This window comes from Rattus norvegicus, chromosome 17 (assembly GCF_036323735.1).
Source record: "Rattus norvegicus strain BN/NHsdMcwi chromosome 17, GRCr8, whole genome shotgun sequence".
Lineage (NCBI taxonomy): Eukaryota > Metazoa > Chordata > Mammalia > Rodentia > Muridae > Rattus > Rattus norvegicus.
Genome location: NC_086035.1, coordinates 8,916,293 through 8,926,872, shown reverse-complemented (window position 1 = coordinate 8,926,872; position 10,580 = coordinate 8,916,293).

Below are 10,580 nucleotides of genomic sequence, written 5' to 3'. Positions count from 1 at the left end.
CACAGGTCAGTCTTATGTGTGCTGATCTTGTTTCTGAAGTCTTGCAAAATTCACGTATCACCCATTGTGGGTTTTTTATTTGTTTGTTTGCTTGCTTGCTTGTTTGTGTTTTTCTTCCTAAGAATTTTTTCTTTTTTCTTTTTTTTTTTTTTCTTTTTCTTTTTTTTGGAGCTGGGGACCGAAGCCAGGGCCTTGCGTTTGCTAGGCAAGCGCTCTACCACTGAGCTAAATCCCCAACCCAAGGATTTTTTCTTAATTGCTTTTACTAGCATTAATTATACATATTTAGAATGTGTTTTGAGTATATTAATCCTTCATCCTTTTTGGCCCTCTCCTCCAGTCTCCTTCCTCTTCTGAAGCAGCTCTCTCCCGTTGTGTCTGGTTTTGTTTGGTTTTGGTTTCCCAAGAGTTTCAGTAGGGTTACCTGTAAGCATAGACTCCTTGCCAGTGACTGTCAGCAAAGAAGATGTCTCTTCTTCTCCAGCAACCATTGAATGCCAAAAACAGAGGTATTTTGGGGAGGAAAGGATTTATTTGGCTTACACTTCCACATCACAGTTCATCAAAGGCCATCAGGGAAGGACCGTCCTCCCCATGGCTCTCTCAGCCTGCTTAGAACCCAAGACCACCAGCCCAGGGGTGGCTCCACCCACAAAGGGCTGAGCCCTCCCCTTGCCTACAGCCTACCCTTATGCAAGCCTCTTCTAAATTGAGGTGAAAACTAGCCAGGACAAGTAGGCTTGTGGCTGAGCATCCCTGTTAGTTACTTTTTGTTGCTGTGATAAAATGTCCAGAGAATAGCAAGCTAAGGAAGAAAAGGTTTGTTCTGCTTTACAATTCCAGAATCCACCATAGCAGCAAGAATGGAAGGCTGGCCTTTTGGTTGGGAAGTAGAGTAAGACGGAAGTGGGACCGGGCTATACAACCTCAAGGCTCTCCCGAAATGTCTCGTAACCTTAGGAATTCAGCTAGGGACCAAGTGGTCCCTAGTGAACTCAGGGAAGGTATTTTGTCTTAAAATCACAACAGCATCCAAGAGTCTTGTATGTTCTTTGACCAGTTAGGAATCTGCAGTTGCTGCTGCAGAACTGCCTCTTTGACCAAAGCTGAGAACAATATTAGTCATAGACAGAAAAAGGAGGGCTGGGGAGATGGCTCAGCGGTTAAGAGCACCGACTGCTCTTCCAGAGGTCCTGAGTTCAACTCCCAGCAACCACATGGTGGCTCACAACCATCTGTAATGGGATCTGATGCCCTCTTCTGGTGTCTGAAGACAGCCACAGTGTACTCATAAATAAAAATAAATCTTAAAAAAAAAAAGGGGGGTTGGGGATTTAGCTCAGTGGTAGAGCGCTTGCCTAGCGAGCGCAAGGCCCTGGGTTCAGTCCCCAGCTCCAAAAAAAAAAGAACCAAAAAAAAAAAAAAGTAAATACTAAAGACTGTTTGTAACCTCAAATTTATGGGCTGGAGAGATGGCTCAGCGGTTAAGAGCACCCGACTGCTCTTCCAGAGGTCCTGAGTTCAATTCCCAGCAACCACATGGTGGCTCACAACCATCTGTAAAGAGATCTGATGTCTTCTTCTGGTGTATCTGAAGACAGCTACAGTGTACTTATATATAATAAATGAATAAATCTTTTAAAAAAAAAAGAAAGTTCCAAAGGATCAGCACCTGCCTGATACCCTGTGCACTGCCACCAGAACTTGTGGTGTCTTGGGCAATAGGGTCTTTCCATCTAGTTCTGGTTGGCAATCAACAGCAGTAGCGACTGCCCGTATTTCTGATTTCTAGTGCCTTCCTGACCAATATCTACAGGGAAGTAGTTTGCCCTCCTCCTAAGGGTTTTCCATGTAAATGTTCCATGACTTACAATGAGGTTACAGTCTGAAAGGACAAAGCACTGTAAACTGGAAAGTCACTGAACAGAGATAATCTCTCAAACACCGTAGCAATGGGTGCAGCATGCTGTGATCTGGTGGCTCTTCACCGTGGTAATCATAGCTGACAGAGGGTCAGTGAGATCACCCAGCGGGTAAGTGCCGGTTCCATAAGCCCAACAACTTGAGTCCTGTTCCTAGAAGCCACGTACTGGCTCAAGGAGAAACGTATTCCACAGAGTTGTCCTTTAACCTCCACATGTCGGGGGCTGGAGAGATGGCTCAGTGGTTAAGAGCACTGACTGCTCTTCCAGAGGTCCTGAGTTCAAATCCCAGCAACCACATGGTGGCTCACAACCATCTGTAATGGGATCTGATGCACTCTTCTGGTGTGTCTGAACAGCTACAGTGTGCTCATATATAATAAATAAATAAATCTTTAACCTCCACATGTGTCCTGTGCTTCCGTATACACATACACAGGTAATATATATCCTCAGATTTATTTTTGTTTTATAGGTGTGTATGTATGTGCACCACAAGTGTGCTTGTACTTGGAACACAGAAGAAGATGCCAGGTCCTCGGGAACTGGAATTATGGATGATTGTAAGCCTCCGTATAAAGGACACCAGGGTCCTTTGCAGGAGCAGCAAGCCTTCTTTCCCGCCTAGTCATCTCTCCAGCCCATAATAGTAAGGTTCTAAAAACTTAAAAAAAGCAGGGCTTGGGGGGGGGGTTCAAAAAAAAAAAAAAAAGCAGGGCTGGGAACTGCCTTGCTGTTGCCGCCCAACACCACAGGAGAGTGTCACATCACATAGCGCTAGCCGGGAAAATCAAAACTCGGAGAGCAGCTTATAGTGAGTGAATGTGTAGTAACTTGAGCCACTATAAGTTTGGGGCTGTCCTACAAGGTCATGCTCTCTGCATATGGTTTTACTCTACAACTTTAATGTCTCTTTCTCTTCTGTGATTTATTGCCTAGTGCACTTGCTAAAATCTCAAGTGTCGGCTAAGTAGTGAGACACCACTCCTGTCGCAGGGGAAGTGTTCAGTGTCACCGTGAAGGATTACGTTAGCCCTGCTTTTATGGTAGATGTCTTAACATACTGAGAGTCTCAGTCTCCTGTCTGTCTTCCAGGTATTAGGGGTACAGGCATTTGCCACCCAAACGTAAGCTTTCCCATGATCAAATCCCATGATCAAAACTATATTTTGTGCAAGACGCAGAGGATTCTTTTACCTACTGGTTTCATTTATTTTTAAAAGATTTATATTTTTTTTAGTTTATATGTGTGGATGTTTCACTTGTATGCACACATATCACATGCCCATGCGGCTGGTGCCTGAGGAGGTCGGAAGACTGTTTCCAGTCCCCAGAACTGGAGTTGCAGGCCGTTGTGAGCCGCTAAGGGTGCCGAGAACTGAACCTGGGTCCTCTGGAAGAGCATCAAGTGCTTTTACCTGCCGAGCCATATCTCCAGCCCCATACTACTGGCTTTCAGAATGAGTTTGTTCTCTATTATGTTCCAAAGGTTATGGAAGTCCATTGGAACATGCTTGAAAGTGTTTTTAATATCTGCAAAGTCGCACTTTAAGTCTGACATTTATTTCTTTAGTCTGTGTAGCCCCCATACAATATACACCGGTGGTCAGAGGACAACACCCAGGAGTCTGCTCTCTGACGTTGTTAGGCTTGTTGGCAAGCAACTTTACCCACCGAGCCGTCTCCTCAGCTCATGAACTAAACGTTCCAACACAGGCAGTAGATGACATCCTACTGCGACCACTCACTGTTTGTTCAAAGCACTCCGACTTAGATTAGTAGGAGCTAGTCAGGTTCCTTGGTCATTCAAAAATGTTTACTGTTGTATGAGCACGATGCATTTGTCTGGACTTGCTCATTCCAGGCACAAATGTGGCGGTCAGAGGACAACTTCCTGGACCTCTTCCTCTCCTATCTTTACCTGGATTTTGAGGCTCAACCTCTGGTCATCATGCTTCTACGATGAGTATTTTACCTGATGTCAGCCTTTCTTGGTCATTTTGATTTTCGATAGCTTCCTTGTGCATTGGTATGATGAGATGACCTAAGAAATAAAAGGTCTTTTGGGTAATGCCTTCAATCCTAGCACTTGGGCTGGGGCCTGCAGATCTGACTTAGAGGCCTACCTGGTCTACACAGCATGTTCCAGGACAGCCATAGATATACAGAGAAGCCTTATCTTGTCTTGAAAAACTAGAAATGAAATATTTAAAAGAAAACTTAGTGACATTGATTTTCATTTGTTCATTTTAGTATTTTTTTTAAAGATTTATTTATTTTAGTTACATGAGTACACTGTAGCTATCTTCAAACACATCAGAAGAGGGCATCGGATCCAATTACAGATGGTTGTGAGCCACCATGTGGTTGCTGGGAATTGAACTCAGGACCTCTGGAAGAGCAATCAGTGCTCTTAACCACTGAGCCATCTCTCCAGCCCCATTTTAGTATTTTCTTTGTAGCAAAAGGTGATCTTGAACTCCTGATCCTGCTCCTGTGATTCTCAAGTCCTGGGATTCTGGGGATATATAATATGCCTTAGTGCTTGGCCAACAAGGTCATGTTCAAAATATTTTCTATAATAAATATTTTCTATAATAAGTTAAAGAAAGGTAGGTTATGTGTCTAGATGTGTAATTCCATAGAGTGCTGGTTTAGAATAGTCAAAGCCCTGGGTTGGATCCCTTGCACTGCATAAAACTAGGTGTACCAGTCTCTGCCTGCAGCCTGAAACCCTGCCCCGCTGCATGGATACATGTGACTCCTGTTATGTTTCAAGACAAGGTTTTGTAGTGAGATTGTTTTTTTTTTCCTTAAAAATATTATGTGAATATGTTTTTGTCATAATCTCAGATGTGGGATGTGGGACTGCTTCAGATTGTCCCCAGCAACTGACTGATTTGTCTCCTGCTCTGGGAGGGGCACAGTCCTGTCAGCTGAAGACAGTTTACGATTGGATTTCTGGGGACTCTTGAGAGGGTATAAAAGTGCCAGAGAGGCTGCAGAGGTGGCTGCTACTGGTTTTGCTGTCTGCTGGATTGCTGGATGCTTACTGGAGATACCCTGACGATGAAGATCAGCGTTGCCCCAGGGAACTCGACAGTCCCAGTCAGCAAGTAGTCTGAAGAGACCTGTGCCCTTTCCCTTCTAATCTTCTCTCCTGCCTACCTGGTGTTGGGGGTTGGAAGGGATTGGGGTGGAGAAGGGTGGTAGATCTAAGAAGCCAGTGAGGTAGCCAGTAAGTATGGTTACAGGGTTTTTCTGTGTAGCCCTAGCTGTCCTGGAATTCTCTTTGTAAATCAGGCTGGCTTTGAATTCAGACATCCACGTGCCTCTGCCTCCAAGTGCTGGAATTAAAGGCCTGTGCTACCATGCCTGGGGAAGATTCTGAGAGAGAGAGAGAGAGAGAGAGAGAGAGAGAGAGAGAGAGAGAGAGAGAGGGAGGAGGGAGGGAGGAGAGGGGGGGAGGGGAGGGGAGGGGAGGGGAGGGGAGAGGAGAGAGGAGAGATATAACCAAGGGCTCCCATCTGAAGTGATATGTTTGTTCTAAGGGGCATTTCAAGTTCATGTCTGATTCCAGGGTGTCCCTTTGCAGACATAAGAGTTGCGGAATACCATTAAGCCTCAATCAAGTGAACACAGGGAATAGTTTAGCAGCCTAGGACTCCACTTGCTTTGGACTGTGTGCCTGCTCCTCTTCCTGTAAAGCACTTGGCAACCCGGGACCCTTACCTGCATATGCCATGCACACGTCCCTCTCTTAGCAATGTATCTAGCAAACTGGGACCCTGCCTGTTTGCACATACCACTCTGAACAGTGGAATAAATTTCCCTTTTCCTTAACGACTGTCCCATCTGATAGATTCTGTTCAGTTTGTCCTCAAAGTGGATTTTTAGGGAGAACACTCTACTTACCATTCTTATACCTGTGTGTAATTGGATGTGCATATGACTAAAGTCAGATGCATTATGGGAAGGGACATACAAAGTTGGGAAACGGTTATAGAATAATCTGTCAATCAAAATAGAAACCTATAACACTTTGGAACTAGCCACTCCTTCCTTTACACTCCATAAAAAGCTCAAGGAATAACCTTTCTATTCTGTTGTTTTGCTCTGGATAAGGTAACTTTGCTAACTTTGCAATCTGAGTATATCTTTCTTGTATAAGATGCCAAGACCCTGGGAATCCTGACCTGAGACCCACTACCAAAAGCAAGTCCATTCCTTTTGTTTTCAAATTTTAGCCTTGGACCTCTTTTTGGAAGAAATACGTCACCAGGGACAGGCTTTGAGAGTTTATGTTTTGCCAATTTCCCAGTTGGCTTACTCTGCTTCAAGTTTGTGGTCGAAGAGGTGACACTCAGCCTCCTAACCTGGCTGCTTGGTGCCATTCCAGACCTTCCCTCTGGACCCATAAATCAAAATGAACCCTTCCATAAGCTTTTGGTCACAATGTTTTATTACAAAAAGTAACCAGTACACACTTGAAGAGGCTTTTGTTTTTTCGTTTGTTGAGATGAGCTCACTATGTATATCCTACCTTGAACTTGAGCTTAGCCTACCTCTGGGCCAGGAATGGTGGGCATGACAACCAGTCTTGGCATGGCCACCTTCCTCACAGAGGAAGCAGCTTGTCTGCGTCCCCTCTCTGATAACAAGGGAGGAGGTGCTCTCATCTTACTCTCTCCAATTTATCCTTCCCCAGAAGCTAACCTTCTTAGAGGTTATCATCTCTGGTAATCTTAAACCCCTCTCTCTAGGCACCTTATTAGTGTATAGGATGAACCAGCTTATTTATTTTGTGACAGGGTCACTGGCATCAAATTCTTAGGCCTAAGCGATCCTTTGGAGCTGGGACTACAGGTATGCACTGGTCCAAGTCCAAAATTAGTTTATTTAAATGTTTATAAAAGCGGTTATTACAGTTATTGGCATATGTTGACTTTCTGCCACTATGTCAGCTACCTCAGGTGACAAGCTTATGAAGTGGAAAGGCTCACTTTGGCTCACAGACTCAGGGGCTCCACTGCTTTTGAACCTGTGCTGAAGCAGCATCTCTTGTAGGGATTACCTGGTAGAGCGAAGTTGCTCGCTTGTGGCCAGGAGAAAGGGGGAAGAGATGGGGTCCTGGGGCACCCACTGACGGCTCCCAGAGAACTAGAGACCTCCCAGGAGACCTCTTTGAGCATTTCTTCCCCTACAACAACACTAAGCTGTGGTGTGCGTCCTCACCCCAGAGGACTTGGGGGAACAGTCCAGCATAGCATTTGAGTGAATTGGCAATCAACACAGCATGGTTTGAAAGGTTTTGAATTCAGACTAATAGTCTAGCCTTAGCCTTGTTGCAATCTTCCCCGTTACCTGAACATGAAGTTTTGTTTCTGAGTGTGTCAAATTGGAGTAAATGTCTCCCTTAGAGACAGTCTCCCAGGTAATCCTAGTGCTGGCCAGCCTGGAACTCACTGTGCAGTCTTGTATGCTAAACATCTTGGGTAAACACTAAATTATTGAAGAAGCTCATTGGAATCTTTGTTGTAACTGCAAGGGCAGCATCATGAGGTTCACAGCTGCCTGTGACTCCAGTTCCAGGGGGATCTTACCAGTCAACTGCATACACCTAGTAACACGCCTTCACAAAGGCACACACAGATACACATAAAAGTAAAAGCCAGGGGTTGGGGATTTAGCTCAGTGGTAGAGCACTTGCCTAGCAAGCGCAAGGCCCTGGGTTCGGTCCCCAGCTCCGAAAAAAAAAAAAAAGAAAAAAAAAAAAAAGTAAAAGCCATTGAGTCAGTTTTATAAAAACAGCCCAAAGGTGATAAAATGACTGAATATATTCCCCAACATGTATTCAATGAATTCAGCTTATACTTAAAGATCTTTCATTGCGAAGTGAAGTGGCCTGGTTATAAAGCAAAAGGCAGTCACTTCGCATCTGCACGTGCCCTGTTTCTGCTGAGGGTGGCAGTCACATCTACGGTCACAGCGCTTGGGAGGCCAAGACAGGAGGATCAAGAGTTCAAAACCTGCTGGCCACACACAGAGAAGTTGTCTTTAAAAGGCAAACACGGGTTGGAGAGGCGGTTCCACCTTTCGAGCATGTACTACTACTCCTGCAGCCATTCTGGGTTCAGTTCCTGGCACCCACATCAAGAAGCTCACAGCAGACTTCGACTTCAGTTCTTGAAGATCCAGCACCGTATAGCATCCTTCAGGCATCTACATGCATGTGATGCATTTAAACTCATGCTGACCCGCATAAATCCACTTAAAAATAAACCTAAAACCCCATAATAGATACAAATTCCCTCTATGAATCAGGCACTCGGGAAGAACTTAGCAAGATGCCTCTTGTCTCTCCGGAGGGCTGGACCAAGCTGGCAATGCCAGGGAGCTTTATTCTTTTTTTTTTTTTTCTTTTTTTCAGAGCTGGGGGCCGAACCCAGGGCCTTGCGCTGCCTTGTGCTTGCTAGGCAAGCGCTCTACCACTGAGCTAAATCCCCAACCAGCTTTATTCTTTATTTATCATTATCTTTTTCTTTTTCTCTTTCTTTTTCTTTTTCTTTTTTTCTTTTTTTTAGATAGTCTTACTATGTATCCCTAGGTGGCCTGGACTCTGTATGTAGACCAGGAGGGCCTGTTAATTGAGATACTCCTGACTCTGCCTCCAGAGTGCTGAGTTTAAGATTTATTTACTTTTCAAGACTAGGGAATAGTATTAAGGAACATGCACTCCATGGGCTGGAGAGATGGCTCAGTGGTTAAGAGCACTGACTGCTCTTCCAGAGGTCCTGAGTTCAAATCCCAGCAACCACATGGTGGCTCACAACCGTCTGTAAAGATGGGCATATGATGCCCTCTTCTGGTGCGTCTGAAGACAATGACAGTGTACTCACATATATGAAATAAATAAATCTTTTAAAAAAGTGCACTCCAGTGTAGAAAGTGGGCTGAAGTTGGAGACACCCAGTGGCCAGTGGCACCTGATACCTGGAAGACTGGGCAGTCTGTTCTAATCTTCTGGCTCCTCCTCCTTCTCTGGCTCTTTTTCACCTATGTCTAGCTTGTTCTCTCTCTTCAACCTGTCTCTGAACAATTCTCCTGGTAAGACTGCCTCTCTGCACCCTTAAGTAGCTTCCCTTTCCTCTCCTTGTGAGAGTTGGGCGTATCCTATTCTGTCAAATCTTTCTCTGATTCGTCTCTTTGTCTGCCACTCAGACATCACTTTCAAACACGGGTGCTTCCTTCTACAAACTAACCTTCGTTGAGATTAAAGGTGTGTACTAAGGGCCTTTTTGTATTCCAGCCGGGGAAATTGAAAGGTATATGCTAAGGCTGAGCCATAACATTACTAGAAACAGCTTATTTTTAGTAAATAACACAATCTCTGGGTTCACATTGTGATCAAATGTCCTGCAACCAGTGTGTTGATGTGTATAACAATTGTAATTAGTGTCAACATTTTATATAAAAGATCCTAGTCCATGTGTCTTAACACATTTAATTCCAGCAAAACCCAGGGCAGACCTGAAGGTTTGTAATCACGTCACTGGAATTGGCATGTGTCCCATCTGCTGCTGGCGAGATAGTCAAATTAGGGTTTCTCCCGTTGTGTGTATGCATGTGCCTTAGGGTTTCTGTTGTGTCAAACACCATGACCAAAGCAAGTTGTATTTATTTGGCTTACACTTCCACATCATAGTCCCTCACTGAAGGAATGCAGAGCAAGGGAGGAACTCAAATGGGGCAGGAACCTGGAGGCGGGAGCTAATGCCAAGGATATAGAGGGGTGCTGCTTTCTGGCTTGCTCAGCCTGCTTTCTTATAGAACCCAGAACCAACAGCCTGGGGTGGCCCCACCTACAATGGGCCCACATCAATCACTAATTAGGAAAACGTTCTATAGGTTCCCTACAGCCCCACCTTATGGAGGCATTTTCTCAGTCCAGGTTCCTTCTCAGATGACTATAACTTGTCATTTTGTCAAGATTGTAGTAAACATTAACCAGCACTGGATCTAAACTTTTATTTAAGTAAAAAATTATTTACACTTTATGTTTATGGGTGCTTTGCCTGCATATATGTATGCACAGTATGGGTACCGATGGAGGCTACAAGGTGGTACCAGATCCCAGAGCTGGAGCTGAAGAAGGCTGTGGGCTGCCCATGTGGGCACTGGAAATCAAACCATGGTCCTGGACTCACTCTTAGTGATTGAGTCGCTCCACCAGGCTCAGGCTCCAAGCTTTAAATGCTAGACACTTACAGCTCTTAAGTACTCAGGTCAGAGGCACATTGCCTTAGGGTTTGAGTGGCAGAGGGCCAGTACCCAGCTACTAAGTATTACAGCGTCTGGACTCCAGAGTGCCAAGACCTTTGGCTCATAACCCTTGGCCTTCTGCAAAAGCAGTATTTGCTCTTAATCTCAAAGTTGTCTTCCCCTCTCCCCTCCCCCCTCCTTTCTGTTCTCATCCCCTCCACTCCCTTCCTCTCCTCTCTCTTCTTCCTTTTCCCTCCTCTCCCCCACCTCTCACTTATGAGACAAGTTCTCACTCTGAAGCCCCGGCTGGTCTGGAATTCGTGATGTAGCCTGGACTGGCTCAGAACCCACAGTAATTCTCCTGCCTCACAGATTTCCAAGAGCTGGGATTTTAGG